Source organism: Myotis davidii, unplaced genomic scaffold (genome assembly GCF_000327345.1).
Source record: "Myotis davidii unplaced genomic scaffold, ASM32734v1 scaffold75, whole genome shotgun sequence".
Classification (NCBI taxonomy): domain Eukaryota; kingdom Metazoa; phylum Chordata; class Mammalia; order Chiroptera; family Vespertilionidae; genus Myotis; species Myotis davidii.
In genome coordinates, this window is record NW_006286977.1 from 1,741,743 (window position 1) to 1,757,896 (window position 16,154).

The 16,154-nt window shown below is 49.8% G+C and overlaps 2 pseudogenes; one reads left to right on the forward strand and one right to left on the reverse strand.

Moving 5' to 3' along the window:
* Positions 1–6,076: 6,076 nt before the first annotated feature.
* On the reverse strand, positions 6,077–7,064 carry LOC102756457 (annotated as a pseudogene).
* Positions 7,065–15,505: 8,441 nt separating this feature from the next.
* Positions 15,506–16,145, forward strand: LOC102759851 (annotated as a pseudogene).
* The last annotated feature ends 9 nt before the right edge of the window (positions 16,146–16,154 follow it).

A 16,154-nucleotide genomic window follows, 5' to 3' on the forward strand; every position in this document is an offset into this window, starting at 1 on the left:
CTGAGGGAGGCCTCGGGATGAGATGCCACATCGGGACACCATCCACCCATCGGCTTTCTCTCCATTGAATCCTGGTGGTCAAATATCCCATTTCCGTTTTCCTCCACAAAGGGTCAGCCCAAAGCATGTGGCATTATTAAAATTCCACAACTGACCAGAAAATCCATGGGGAAAGCCAACATTTGTTTTCCTCTATTGGATGTGGCTGAAAGAATTTGCCTTTTTCCTTTTCTTTCTGATTGGATTTTTTGATGCTGACTAACCATCATACTCGCCTGCCTGGGAAACTGCGGGCCTGCCCCTGGTTGGAGGGGCCCCTGGGGATGTAAGCTCAATATTTTGCCCGTGGCCAGCACCCCAATGTGCCCGGCCGACTGAGCCATCCTCTCAGAAGTAGCTTTGAAATCTGAACAAGAGCAGCCTTTCCTATAGTCGCTGGTCAGCTGTGACCAGCCCTTCGGCCCATCAGAGAAAGTTCTGGATGGCAGGGGTGTTTGCTCATCTTGGGGGCCCTGGGCCCAGCATGGGAGGGGGTGCATAGTAGGTCTCCAATAAATGGTGAGCAGGCTAACCCACAGCACTGGACGTTCACTGAGAATTTCAATCAGCAGCAATGGCTAGACCCAGACCTAATGTGCAACCTCAGTTTGCACTACTCATATGTTTAATCATTCCTCATGTTTTAATCATTCATTATTCATAAATATTTAGCAAATTCTGGGGGAGCCAAATTGGTGCAGGACACAGGTCTCCTTTCGAGAGATGCTGCCCGGAGGACTGGAGGTGCCCGGCTGCCTGCAGCCGCCAGCCTCTCAGACGTGCTGAGGCTGCGCTGTGCCCGAGCTGCCCTGCCAGGGGCAGAGCCAGGCCACTTCTGCCCGGCACAGCCTCACTTAAAGGGCAGTCTCTGCTCAGAGTCGCCCATGGCTGGCGGGATTTTCACAGAGCTGCCCGTGGCCCAAGGCTCTCCCTCCCCTCCCCTCTGCCCTCCCTTCACTCCCTTTCCAGGCGACACTGCATTTGGTCTGAAGCCCGCCCCTGCCCCTCTCTCACTTCCCTTTGCACCTCACAGGCATTCCCCAGTGTGTCTCCTGCATCAGTTCTGTCTGCTGTGTTTTCTGGAGGGCCTGAGTGACAGACACCCCTGGGCCGGGGGCGGGGGGCTCAGCAGTGAAAGGGATCCGTCCCCCCAGCCTTTGTTGACCCAAAACCAGGACAAGAAGACCTCTCTCAAAATGCCACAGCACCAGATACTTAAACAACCTTGAGTCCTACCAGGTTCCAGGGGGTGTCCTAATTACCACAGCTATGCTGTCCTGTTCACCCTTCATTATCGTAGTATCCATGGTATAGACAAAGGACCAGACAAGAGAGGTCAGATGGCGATGGCGAGGGGAGCCAGGGGGTAGGTGGGGAGTGAGGATCCCACCTGCAGGTGTGCCTCCCACCAAAGCCTGGGGCCACTTCACTGTCTGTGCCCCTCGTCCCCAACAAGGAGCACTGAAGCCGCGGAGGCTCTCCCCCTCCTTCCGCAGAGGGAGCTGAAGGACCCGCGGGTGGTGAGGGGGTGACCAGGCTAGGGCCACGAGGAACTGGGTCGCGAGAATGAACAAAGGTCTGCGCCGAGTCCACGGAGGAAGGCTGTGAGTTAGGAAGTCTCCTAGCGCCTATGGTAGAAGGCAGGTACCTGGATGTACCATCTCCTCGAAATGATGCTGGAAATGGGAAACGGACACTGTGGCTCCAAAACAACCAACGTCCACTCTGAGTACCCAAATGGAGCCCCACCAGGAATCCAGCATGACACCACAGTCCTGTCCCCCAGGCAGCCCCAGTGGGGACTTCTGTTCCCACCACCTATGGTCCTTAGCATAAGTGCTCAGGAAATGTTAGATGGATGGATGGGTGGGTGGACAGATGGGTGTCTGGTCCCTAAGTCCCTTTTGAAATAAGAGGGGAGGCATTAATAATTGGTTATTAAATGGATGAGACTAGGGAGATGAGAAGCAAGTCCGGGTGACCCATGGAAGAAACATTAGTAGGCAATCAGAGCAAAAAGTGACTTGTAGCAACAGAAGGATTGGCAAAGGGCTTCGGGCCTTGGAGAGAGCACGGTCAGGGGCAATCTCAGAAACGACTGGAAGCATGAACTCGGTACTGCGTCACAAGTGGTGCCTGACCTGGTCAGCATTCCACTGTGTGCTGTATTAGTTTCCTGTTGCTGCTATAACAAATGACCACAAACGGGGTGGTTTAAAACCACACACATGTATTATTGTTCCGGAGGTCAGAAATCCTAAACAGATCTCACTGAGCTAAAATCAGGGTGTCCCCATGGCTGTGTTCCTTCAGAGACTCTAAACGAGAATCCATTTCATTGCCTTTTCAAGCTTCTAGAAGCTTCTAAATTCTTTGGCTCATGGCCCCAGCTTCCATGTTCAAAGTCAGCAGTGTAGCATCTTCAACCCTCTCTCACACTTTCTGCTTCCTCACCTCATGTCCCCGATGTCTCTCTAAGCACCCCGTGACTACACTGAGCCCACCAGATAACCTGGAACGTCTCCCGTCTCAGGGTCCTGCACTTGACTCCTGTTTCTCTTCCTCTCTGAGTCAGCACAGCCTCCAGGAAGCCTCTTCTAACCTCCCTAGGTGATGTCTCTCTATTGTGATGTAGTTTTATATTTATTGATGACTCTGGCTGATGCCTATGTCTGTCTCTCAAACCATTTCCTGTCCACCCGCGTCTGCAGTCACGCTCATTAACACACTCCACAAAGTTGCACAGAGTGAATGCATGATGTCACTTTTAGTCTTGCGTGAAAATTTAAGGCCCAAGGTAAAATAACTGGATCGATACATGGGCAAAATAAGAAAACTCGGAAGTCCCTGCTGAGTAGGCGAGAGGAGATGAGGGGCAGGGCCCAGCCCTCTGTGGCAGGAACCCCCATCCTCCCAGAGCCTCGGGGCACCCCGCCAGGTGGCTGGTTCCCAGTGCGTATCTCAGAACTGATCTGCATACAAGCTTCCTGTCCTTATCAACATGCAGCCGACAGAGGTGCAGCTGAAATCAGTGGACCTGTTCCAGGAACAGGCGGGGAGGAGACTGCCAAGCAGGGCTGGCCACTGCTGGGAAAGCGGTGACTAAAGCAGCCTGTCCTCCTCCCGGGGGCAGGCCCCTCTGTTCTCTGGGAAGGATAATCTGACAGCAGTAAGTCACTGAATAGCTATTGGGGCCCTACTGTGTACCAGGCACCCGCTTAGGAGCGGGAGAAAAAGGAGAGTACTCACTAAGCTTGCTGAACTCCCAGCAAAAAGAAAGAATCAGATGCCTGTCAATCAATTATACAAGTAAATTAACAAGTCGGCTGCAGTAAGGGTTAAGAAGGAGAGGTACAGGGTGCTAGGAGAGCATATAATGGGAGTGTCTGGCCTGGTCTAGGGAATCAGGAGAGGCTTCTAGAAGGAAGTGACATTTAAGCCAAGGCGTTATAGACAGCATTCCCAACCTCTTTCTCCTTTACTCACTCCATCAAGGCTGCAAGAGTGAAATTCTTACCTTCTCAGCCCCATTGCAGCTGGGGTTACTGTGGGACAATTGTGACTAATGACATGCAAGCTGAAGTCTGTTGGCTCCACTGCCCTACTTCTTCCTGCTTTAAATGGGGAATGAGATGTCTAGAGCTGAGGCAGCCATTCTGTGACCCCAAGGAAACCCCACTTCATCCCATATACCAGCCCTGAGTCATGGGATCAATACCTGGAGACCAGCTGCCTCCAGACTTCTTGCTGTGATTAAAATATGTCTGTTTTTGTTGAGACCATTATAACTGGCAGTCAAAAGCATTACTAATTGAAACAGGCCTCAAAGGTGAGTAAGTGTTAACCAAGCAGAGTGGCAAGAAGAGTGTTCAGGACGAAGAAACAGCAAGTGCAAAGGCCCTGGGGTGGGAAAGTCCACTGGAGGAATCCGGAGGTCAGGATGTGGGGAAGGAGAAGGAGGGTGGATGGGCATGAGCCTGGACGAGCAGATGGGCCTTAGAGAACATGGCGAGTGGTTGGGACATTGCCAGGGACAACTGTAGCCGTCCAAAAGGATTTTAGACAAAAAAGCAATAGGAGACCAGATTTGCTTTCTAGAAACTCTCTCTCCATCAGGTTATGTGAATTGATTGAAAGGCATCAAGGGAGGAACTAGAGGACCAAGGAGAATGTTACTGTAGTTGTGGAGGAGAGAACTATAGGGCCATTTGGCCTGGACGCCAGTGGTGGTGGGGACAGAAGTGATCCCTCAGACATTGTCAAGTATCGGGCACACCTGCCCCTCGTTAAGAACCATTAGTTTGAAGATGCTGCATCTTGTTTTTCATTTGAATTAGAAGGCCTTAGGAATGGCTCGAACCCCACAGCTCATTGAAGGCCTGGGACTTGCTTTTGCTTTTAGTTATTTACGTTACCTGCCCGACCCCTAAGGGTACCACGTTTGCTATCTCACTTGTAGAGTTATGGCTATGGGTTCCCAGGACTAACCCCATCTTACTACCTGGATGCTTTAAAACTTGGCCGGTGGATACAGTGGGACCAGTGTCCCTCTGGACTACTCCAGCCAAGGACAGAAGATGTATCTAGATAGAGTCCAGATAGGACGGATGGATAGATGGGTGTTGGGATGAATGAATAGTGGGAGGGAGGGAGGAGTAGATGGAGCTTGAAAAAAATGATTTTCAGGAGTTTACCAGGATGAGGTCCCAGAAGCAGGAAAGATATGGAAGAAAACACAAATAGGATATGTTGATGGCATATACAGGACTGAAAGGAGTTGGACACTGGCTGTTTTGTTTTGTGTTTGAAACAGAAATTCTCTTGGGAAAAAAAAAAACCACTTCTGGTCCGTCAGTTTGTTTCTGCAAAACAAACAACAGGCTGCTTACAACCTCATTACAGAGGGAGCCCACACCCCCCACCCTCAGCCTCCCAGTCCATTTGGAAGATCCGGACCAGTGAACTGAGAATCCAGAAAGGACACTGGGAGTGGGAAGAGGACAGAATCAAACACTCAAATAGCTATACAAAAGCTTGAGGTTCGAGGGGAAAAGTAATCATCCTGTAATTGACTGTTTACTAATGGAATCTATTAATTTATAGCCACAAAAGAATCAGCTAATTTGTGGTTAATGATGTTTAAAAGATAAACAACACAGATGAACTCCATGGAGCACAACCCCAGTTCTCTGGCATCTGTCTGCACAGACACTCTAGCTCTCAGTGAGGGGGAGGGAGGACAGCAGTTGGGGGGGCAGGGTCAGTGGGGAGCGATTTGGTGGGGAGCAAAAGGAGCCTTGTTCACCTCTGCAGTTTCCTTTCAAATTGCACATCCTCCACTCCCGGTCCCAATATCATCCCTGCTGTGCCCCCACCGGCCACGTCAGCCCCATTCTGGGTCGTGGCTCTCGCTGTGCCGGGGCCATCTTTCCTTCTCTGCCCCTGAATATCAGTACAGAGTATTAGCAGCTACTGAACAACTACCCACTTCCTAGTACATCAGAGGGCACCCTAGTGTTTCACATACATTATTGATCTCTAGGATTCCTCAAAATCCCCTACGAAGTTGGCCCCAGTCTCAGCCCCATTTTACAGGTAAGAAAACTGAGGCCTAGAAAGGTGAGTCAACTTGCCCAGTTTCTTTGCAGATGCATGGTGGGTCGGACGCTGGAATCCAGTCTGTCTAATCCCAGAATCCAAGCTCCAGACCAGCATTTCCCAAACCTTACTCATTCTCATGCCTATAGTTTTGCCATTTCTGCGAACTACCTGTGGTAGTGGGGACGGGGGGTTAGGGGAAGTGGACGGTCGGTGGGAATTTTATTTATGATCTTTCTTTAAATTATCTCCTCCCCCTTCTTTTTTTAATTTATTTTTTGGCTAGGTACAGTGAACTGTGATGGTGCATGACAAGATAGGGTTCCCAAAGCCCTCCGCTTCTTCAGGGGGTGTGGGATGGAAACTGTGGCCGTCAGGAAATTCTCAGTGTGTTGGGGGATCGAGTTGGGGCAAGGACTTCCCCAGAAGCTAAGGGCCTCTCTTCCTCTCGCTGGGGCTGGTGGTCCAGGGGGTTCTTACTCCTTGGAGGCCATGCGAACCATAAGGTCACCCACCCTGTTGCTGTAGCCAAATTTATTGTCAGACCGGGAAACGAGCTTGACAAAGTGGTTGTTGAGGGCAATGCCAGCCCCAGCATCAAAGGTGGAGAAGTGGGTGTCACTGTTAAAGTCTCAGGAGACAACCTGGTTCTCAGTATAGCCCAGGATGCCCTTGAGGGGGGCCCTCTGATGCCTGCTTTACCCGCTTCTTGATGTCATCATATTTGGCAGCATTGTCCAGGCAGCAGGTCAGATCTACAACCAACACATCGGGAGTAGGGACACAGAAGGTCATGCCAGTGAGCTTCCCATTCAGCTCAGGGATGGCCTTGCCCACAGCCTTGACAACACCAGTAAAAGCAGGGATGATGTTCTGGGCAGCCCCTCGGCCATCACGCCACAGCTTCCCAGAGGGGCCATCCACGGTCTTGGTGGCAGTGATGGCATGGACTATGGTCATGAGTCCCATGGATGACCTTGGCCAGGAAGGCTAAGCAATTGGTGGAGCAGCAGGCACTGCTGACGATCTTGAGGGAGTTGTCATGGTTCACACCCATCACATGGGGGCATCCGAAGAAGGGGCAGAAATGATGACCCTTTTGGATTTACCCTTCAAGTGAGCCCCAGCCTTCTCCATGGTAGTGAAGACACCAGTGACTCCACAACATACTCAGCACCAGCATCTCCCCATTTGATGCTGTCAGGATCTTGCTCCTGGAAGACGGAGATGGGCTTTCCATTGAGGACAAGATTCCCGTTCTCTGTCTTGACTGTGCCTTTGAACCTGCCATGAGTAGAGTCATACTGGAACATGTAGACCATGTAGTTGAGGTCAATGAAGGAGTCATTGATGGCGACAATATCCTCTTTGCCGGAGTTAAAAGAGGTGACCAGGCGCCCAATGCGGCCCATTCCGTTCACTCTGACCTTCACCGTCGTGTCTCAGGGTTGTGGCTGGCACTGCGCAGGAAGAGAGGCTTCTTCAGAAGCAGAGAGCCCCTTCTTTTTATTTTTTCATTTTAGCTTCATCCCCAGCAGTATTACCCGAGTCTGATAAGTTAAGAATATATTTGTTTCTAAGACAAATTTGGAATAAATACCTGGCTACTAAATTACACACTTGCCTTATCCTACCTTATAATCTTGTAAACCTGTGGTACAAGAACTATACACATTCTAAACATGTATCCCCAAAAGCCATAATCACATGGCAGGCATCCTGCGTACCCGGTCCCATTTGCTCCGTCAACCTTCCTGATACAGCCCACCCTCTGACAGGCACTGGGAGCCCGCCTGGACTCCTCCAGCCCACGGACATCCTTCCTTTTGTGGACAGAAAATTCATGTCATTAGCAAACCACAAAAAGACAGAATGAAAATAAGGGCATAGAATTTGTTTCCTCGAGAAGATTATAAGATCGTGGAGGATTAGAAGCAAACCTCTTCAATCTTGAAGTCTTCACTCTGTGGGAAACAGAGATGGCAGCTCACAGAAGGTGCCCAGGAAAACCTGGGGGAGGGGCTGAGGGGGATACAGCACGGAGATGTGGGGAGAGGTTATTGTCATGGCTGCATTTGGGCCAGCCTGAATCCATATTCCTTCTTCTGCCAACAATGCTCAGAATTCACCTGGGAGTGTCCCCTCCCTTCTCCCAGCCCAGCGCTCCAGGGCGGGCCTCCCCCACCTGGCCATAGGTGCTGGACAACCTCCACGCCATCGCGATTAGTTCAGAAATGGGGCCATGCCCCAAACTTGGCCAGGGAGTCAGGCCCAGGGCTTTTGTTCAAGTTTCTGGGGAAGGAGCAGCTCTGTCCTGTTGAGCTGGACTCTCAGAGGGTGTGGGCCTGGAGATCTGGGTGGTCGTCTTGCTGGGAGCCTGAGAATTCAAACCCCCGTGGAAGAGGCAGGCACGTGGAGAGGGGGCAGGGCTGGAGAACTTGGATCCAAACAATCCTGAAATAGGATCTAACGTCAGAATTTTCAGCCAATAAATCTCCCTTTGGCATAAGCCTTTTTGAGTTGGATTTTCGGTTACTTGCAACCAAAACACCCTGGAGGAACCCTTGACTAGGGGTCAGGAGACCAGACTCTGAGTGTATCTCATGTGACCCTGGTGAGTCACTGCATCATGCATGACCCTATCTCAAGGCACCTCCCACTCTCTCCTCCCCCAGCATTTCCTGTCCCGACCCAGCCCAGTGCCCCCTGACATTTCATTCTATGTTCATGACCTTGTTGGCTAGCCATCTGTCTCACTGCTCTCCGCCCAGTGCTCAGAACAGACCCGGCACATGGGAAGTCCTTGGTAAATATTTGTTGCGTGGTCCTGCCTGTTTCTCCACCTGTGAAATGTGAGGGGAGTATAACATTTTCTCTCAGGATCCTTCTGCTAGGCTGTGCTTCGCTTCCGTCGCAGCTTCCCAGGCCTCGGAGAAGATGGCACGAGGGTTTCTCCTGAAGGCGCTAGTGTCTCCAGCAAACTACTCACACGAAAGGAGTTTGTAGGACTGTCCTCTCTCTCTCCCTTCCTCTGCCTACACAAGTTCATTAACCAAGAAGTCCCTCTTGATGTCTAACCCAATCTTTCATGCTGCAACTCGAGTTCAACAGCCATTCCAGGCCACTCAAAGCAGGGAAGAACCAGTTTAAAGTGACATGAAATCCTGTGAGAAAATAAAAGCTCAAAGATGCCTGCGTTTTCTTCCACCACAAAGAAACCCTTGTTTCCTTCTCATGGCCAGTTTCTGACTCTGCACAAAGTTCCTTTCTTGCCTGCACCTAGGAACAAAGCGCTTCTGGAGATGCGGATGCAAAGATGAGAATAAAATAAATAAACTGTCTGTTTAATCATTCCTATTGTCAAAACAATGGCTAAGCCAGAATACCTCTGCTCTGATTCATCCTGACTGACCCCTTCAGAGGGAGCGGGCAGGAGGCAGGAGAGTCAACATTTCTCAGCCCATTTTCCAGATGAGCTCAGAGGAAGGGGGAGGCTCTGCAGTGAACACACCACAGTAAACAACGGAAACCACTTCTTTTCCTGGGTCAGGTACTGCCGCCTCCTAGTTTAAAGGGAGGCCCCCACCACCTAGGACGCAGGCTTAGCCTCCGTTCATTCATTCACTCACTCACTCTCTCATTCAGAGGATAAAAAGCCTGGACCGAGCACCTCCCTGGGCCCTTGCTCAGTACCCTTGGGGCTCCTTTCCCCACCCCCAGCCCTCTGAGGGAGGATGTGCAGGGATTATTTGTCCCTTGACTAGATGGGGAGGTTTAACGAGTTAATTGTTTAAAGTATTTTTCCTAGCTTATTCTTTGTCTTTTAATTGTACTTGTGGTGTTTTGTGACGTCCTGGAATTTTTAATGTTTATATGGATGAGTCTTTTTGTTTTTCTTTCGAGTGTCTGGTCTTACATGCCTAGAGAGGATTCAAAAGGGAGTGATTTTTAGGGCCCTACTTAGGGCCATAGGTCATGAGCAGGTAGGGGTGAAGGAGGAAGATCCTCGTCATTCCTTCACTTTATAAATGAGGAAACTGAGGCTCCACTGTGAGTGCACAGCGGGGCTGAAGTCGGCAGCCCCGACTCCCTCCCCAGTGCTCTCTCTGCTATGTAACTAGTTAAGAATAAAAAATCAGGAAAAGACAGAGGGCTCTTGGCCACCTGGAGTGCATTGCCCAGTGGCTGTCACGGCCCCTCCAAAGCTGAAAGGGCACTTTGTCCACCCTACACATGCAATGCCACTGAGTTCTCTGGACATCTGTCCAACTGTCCACGGCGGCAATGAGCCCCCAGATCATTCCCCCGAAAGCCTTTCTAGTGTGAGGGCAGATACCACAAAGGAAAAGACAAAATGGTTGAACATGATCATGAAAGATTCCTGGACATGGACACCCACAGCTGATTCAATTAAAAGACACAAGACAACTAGGGAAGAAATTTCCAACATTGATGACAACGTATTAAGACTCTTAAAACATACACAGCTCACCAGAGCAATGAGAAAAGTGAGCGACAAGTCACAGCAGTGGAGATGCCAATGGGCAGCTCACTGGGGACAAATGGTTCAATTCATCAGTAATCAAATCAACCGAAGTGAAAACTGCAGTGAGATCACTTTGCATGCCTTTCAGAGCAGCCAATATTAAAAAGAACGGAAACACGGCATCAGCAAGATGGGGAGACCGCAACCCACAGACTACTGGGGCACATAAAGGACTCGGCTTTTCCCAATCTTGTGACACATATTAAACTCCTCAGAAATGTGTGGTTTTTGTTCCTGCGCTCTCATTTCGAAGGAATTATTTAGGAACTATGTATAAGAAAGGAAATGTATTCCCATCCATTTATATGGGAGAAGTTGGCAGCAGCCCTATGCTCGGCATTAAGGAGTCCGTGAGGTCTACTCCCGTGCAGACATACGACGGGACAGGAGGGAGTCACGGAAAAGAATGATGCTTCACCAAAGATGCCAGCATACAGTCAATTTAAAAATCTGGATACAAAGCAATCTGTATGTACACAGCATTCTAGTGCTACAAAAACACACACGCACGTGAATGCACGTGCACAGAAAGCAATCCGGAAAAAACACGCACCGAACGGCCAGACTGCTTTTCTCCAGGAAAATGACTTATTTGTTTGCTTGTTTTTCTCTGTTTCGATTGGTCGGTGTCAGGACTGGAGAGGGTGGGGAGAGCATGGGAGAGAAGACACTCACATTCCGTCGGGAGCGTTATTTGTCATAGACTTTCCAGACTACTACAACAGTCCTTACCAACCGTCTTAGTATGTGTGACCCATCACACCAGTCATTTTACTTCCAGGAATTCGCCCTAAGGAAATAATCAGAGATGTGTGCAAAGACTTATGTACAAGGATATCCACTGTAGAGTTATTTACAATAGCAGAAAGTTGGAATCGGCCTACATATTCAACAATGGAGAATTGTTTCAAGAAGCTGGTCTGCTTTCCTAGTGAAGGGCTGTGCAATCAGTTACAGTGATGTCAAATACTGAATGAGATAACAAAATGTTCTAGATATAAAGAAAAAAAATATTTAAAATGGCAAGGACTGTTTGATAGCAATACTGTAAAATACTACACACACTAAATTATAAGCACTACACAAGAAGCTGAAGGAGAGAATGTTGGCAGTGTAATCACTGCCTGATGGGATTCTGCGTTTGGTTTTTTTCTTTGTGTTTTTCTACATTTTGCAATTTGAGTACAATAAACCTGTTACTCTCACAACCACATTATTATTATTTTTTTTTATTGATTTCAGAGAGGAAGGGAGCGGGAGAGAGAGCTAGAAACATCAATGATGAGAGAGAATCATTAATTGGCTGCTTCCTGCACACTCCCTACTGGGAATTGAGCCCGCAACCCAGGCATGTGCCCTTGACCAGAATCGAAGCCAGGACCCTTCAGTCTGAAAGCCAACATTCTATCCACTGAGCCAAACCAGCTAGGGCAGCAGAATTAATTTTCAGAAAACAGTTTTTCCCATATAATTTTATCCATGAACTTTTACACTAAAACAAGCTAGTCATTGGTGTCTGTACATTCCAAGTTCTCAACCAGGCTGCTCATTGTTGACAACTGCATAGCTGCCTCAGGAATCAAAGGCCAGGTTCATGATTAAATTATGTCCCTCTGGACGTCCTCTCAGTGCCACCTAGAACAGATCCTGCCCTCAAAGCCATGCCCGGCCAGTCCATAAACCTTTCGAGGGCCGTTTTGAATCTTTAGGGATGGACTGTGGTCGAATGCAGCTGGGGCTGGCCGTGGCGGACACTTGCTCAATCACCTCTGTTGTGTAATGATGAAGAATTCGTCCTATTCTCAGAAATCCATTGTCAGGACAGGACGGAGGTTTCCAAATAGCATTCTGGAGCTCGTCTCGCTTTCCTCTGGGGTCAAGCAAGCCATGGGCTCAGGATAATTAAAGTCACAGGAAGCCTGCGACTGCTTGCCTTGGTCTGCCTTTATGTCGGGAGAGTCCTGGCTCAGACAACTAGATTTTAAATCTGCCTGCACCTGACTGCTGCTGAGGACCACGAGGGGCAGGCTGCAAGTGGAGACGCTCCGAACGAGGGAGTACACAACTCATCCATGATCACGTTCTACCAGGGGAGAGGGGGAGGAGGCCCGGCAGGAAGACCCAGACCCGGGGGCCTGCTCAGGGAGTCAGGGGCCAACTGGGCATCTCCCAGAAGGAAGGAGCTCTCCCTAGCAGCTGCCTTATATACTGGACTTGGGGGGAGAACAGTGGGCTCACCCCTGGGTGCTCAGGGTCCTACCAGGCCAGCTCCTGGGCGTGTGGACACCGCCTGCAGCACCTGTCTGTGTCAAGCCTCTGCCCAGTGCTGCATGTGCAATGATTAGCAAACTCAGACAGTCAGACCCTGCTCAGCTGGCACATACCCAGCATCCCCATCCTCCACTGTGACAACCACAAATGTCTCCGGACATTGCCAGATGTCCCCTGAGGGAGGGAGGAAAACTGCCCGAGGCCTGGTGGCCTCTGCTTGGGACAGCGCCGATCTAACAGGAGAGAGAGGCAATGCGATGAGCAACGCGACACGCCGGGGCAAGTGCTAGGGTGGGGGGCATGCGGGCAGTGTGACATTAGGAGGAACAGCTCACCGAGGCCAGCCCAGGCAAACATCTCTAAGGAGGAGGGTCTCAGCCAAGACCTTCCTCAAGGGGACATCCCACACACAGATTGATGGTTGAGCCAAGAGCCCCCGTTTTCCTGCCTGTGAAATGGGACAGAAATATCCAACCTACCAGCCCCGGCCGGTAGCTCAGTTGGTCAGAACATTATCCCGACACACCAAGCTTGTGGATTCAATCCCACCAATGAATGCATAAATAAGTGGAACAAATCAATGTTTCTCTCTCTCCCTCTCTCTTTGTAAAAAAAAAAAATCAATCAATCAATAAGTTTTGTCCCACTGGTGTGGTTCAGTAGTTGAGCAATGACATATGAACAAGAAGGTCATGGTTCGATTCCTGGTCAGGGCACATGCCTGGGTTTTGGCTCGATCCCCACTGGGGGGCGGGCAGGAGGCAGCTGATCAATGATTCTCTCTCATTATTGATGTTTCTATCTCTCTCCCTCTCCCTTCCTCTCTGAAATCAATAAAAATATTTTTTAAAAATAAATAAAAATTTTAAATGTCCATTCTTCCTACCCTGTACCTCTGTATCAGGAGGTAGGGTGGCAAGGCTTAAGGCTCACACTCAATTTAGGATGTTAATATGATCAGTAATGACTAAAGGCGTGCTTTAACCCTTTGTACGCCATAAGCGTCTATAGATGCAATTAAATTTAAAATATCGTGGCATGTGGGGATGGTTTCCGTTTTGGACTCGTGGAAGTTAACTGCTTAAACAAGACGCATCGGCACCGTCATTCTCACACCTACACACTCTTCTCTGCTTCCTTCAGAGTTCCAGGACCTCATTCCTATGACGGCCAAGGAAGCACCAGGACCCCCCAGACTAGAGCCTTTCTGAGCCACTACTGCTCATTAGCTGTGACCTTGGAGAAGTTATTTAAGCTCTCTGAGCTGTCACCTCATCTGTGGGACCAAGTCAACAAGGTTACCTACCGTAGAGGGCTGTTGTAGAATTAAAAGGAGAAAAGTATGCACAGCTCTGCTCGGAACACCAGGCAAGTAATAGCAGCTCAACCAGCATCAGCCTTACTGTCTGACTTAAGCCAACTTCCATGCAGCTTATTCATTCACTCTGCAGTCATTTATTGACCACTCACTGTGTCCAGTGCTATTTTAGGCACTCCGGGTTTCCTGAACAGTAGGTTTCTTAAAAATAGAGGTTTACTTGCTGGAGTGGATCAGAAAATGCGCAAGCAGAGAGAGAAATACATCAAATAATTTCAAGGGTGTCATGAGAGAAATAAAAATAAAACAGGGCCATGAGAGAGAAAGTGGCAGGGCAAGGGATGGTCAGGAGCCTCCTGAAGAGGTAACCTCCGACCTGTGGATGGAAGGTGGGCCTGCCTTACAAAGACCTGGGGAACATCTCTCAGAAGGAGCCCAAAAGGGCACACGCCTGTTGTGCATCAGGAAGGGCAACAGGGGCCGATGTGGCTGCAGCAGTTGGGGGAGGCGAAGAAATGAAGTCAGCGAAGTGGATGGAACCAGCCTAGGCAGGGCCCTACCATCCGACTGCTCACAGCTGACACTTACTGAGTGTGCACACCCACCCAGCTTAAAAGCCTTCGCTCATTTCATCCTCAGGACAACCCTGTTAGGAAAGTAAGACCATCAAATTGGTCTGCTCTGCCGATTAGGAAACTGAGGCCTGGAGAGGTTAAGTGTCTTGGCAAGGGTCACTCGATCAGTACAGGATGGAAGAAAGTGAGTCTCTGGACTCCTGTTAAATATAGAATAGAGCAACAGGAAGCCACTGGAAGGTCCTTGTGCCCCCAGTGTCTCCCCCAAACAGGCTGAGCCTTTTACTAGCAGATGTGCGAGCTGGTGGTGGACAAGGCTGGCATTCGCCATCCTCCCTCCATGGCCCCCAGAACCTGAGCTGGCTGCCAAGTAGGGTTACAGCCAGGTGACTGCACAGTGACACACCTTCAAAGTTATGTCTGCAATTGGGCTTGAGAGCCCAGGATCCTTGGCCTCCTGCTCAAAAGGGCAAATGCACTGGAGTCAGTGAGTTGCATGTAAACCCAGAGGCTCCAGTCCCTGGAACCAGAAAATCAGGGTGGGGAGAACCAGTTAGAGTCCTAGTCCGGACCTGGGCCTGCATCTACCGCCTCCAGCAGAAAAGATAACAGCACCAGTGGCCTTGCTTGACCTGAGGCCCCACGTGGCAGAGGGACAAGGAGGGAGAAGCCCAGCACATTCTCTGCCTTCCCTGCTGTTCTGTTCAGACAAAACTGAAGTCTGTAGGGGGAAAAGGTAACAAAAACAAGATCTCACGCCTGTCAGAGCCAGCCTGGGTGGATGCAGGTGCTGTGCTGGAGAAGGGGAAGCGCACAGGTGTGACTTGCGGAGGAAGTGGAAATCAAAGGCTCTGGTGAATGTAGAGGTGTGGGGACTAGATACCCTTCCCTGAGCACCTCTCTCTAGGGCGCAGGGCCTCAGTTTCTGCACGTGTATAATACACTTACTTAACACATGCCAGTGACGTTGGCTATATTATTCCTTTTAGTCCTAACAGCAATTCTGCCAGGCAAGTCTTTTTTATTTCGCTTGTAGTTGAGAAAATTCAGTATTCAAAAATTTAGGGTTCGGCTCCAGCTCAGGTGGCTGTGGAACCCACTTGTTTAGCAAACACCTGCGCTGGGTCCCGGCCTCAGAGGCACAGGCAGCACCTGGACATGGGCTGGGTGGCTGTGGGCCTGGTCCTCGGGCCACGCCTGCTATTGCATTTACAGGCTGACCTGGGCCAGGGGCTACGGCTGCATTCCGCCTGGTCCACAGAAGATTTAACTGATGGTTCATATGATGATGTCCTAGATGCTGAGCCACTTGAGGAACTGCTTCATCTGCTTGAGTCAACTGAACATCCTGTAATTATTGAAAAAGCTTTGGTCACTCTGGGTAGCAATGTGGGCTATTCAGCTAAGCACGTCATTCTTCGTGAATTGGATGGTATTCCCATTGTTGGAAGCAAAATCGGCAATCCCAACCACAGCAATAAAGAGAAGGCTTTAAAGGCACTGAGTCACCTGAGTGTGGACGTTGAAAATAAATGAAGATAAAGGTACACGTCAGTCAAGTCTGTGAGGATGTCTTCTCCGGTCCCCTGAACTCCCCGTGCAGCTGGCGGGCTGAGACTATTAACAAATATGACAGTTACCAACAACCACCAGCACACGCTGAACAGTTACATTACAGGCCAGTTCCAAGTGTTGCTTACAGGAACGGAGGCACCAAGGTTCAGGTTTTGAAACTGCTGTTAAATGTGTCTGAAAATGCAGCCAAGACAGAGGACTACTTGGTATCCAGGTGGGTTCCTCATCTCTT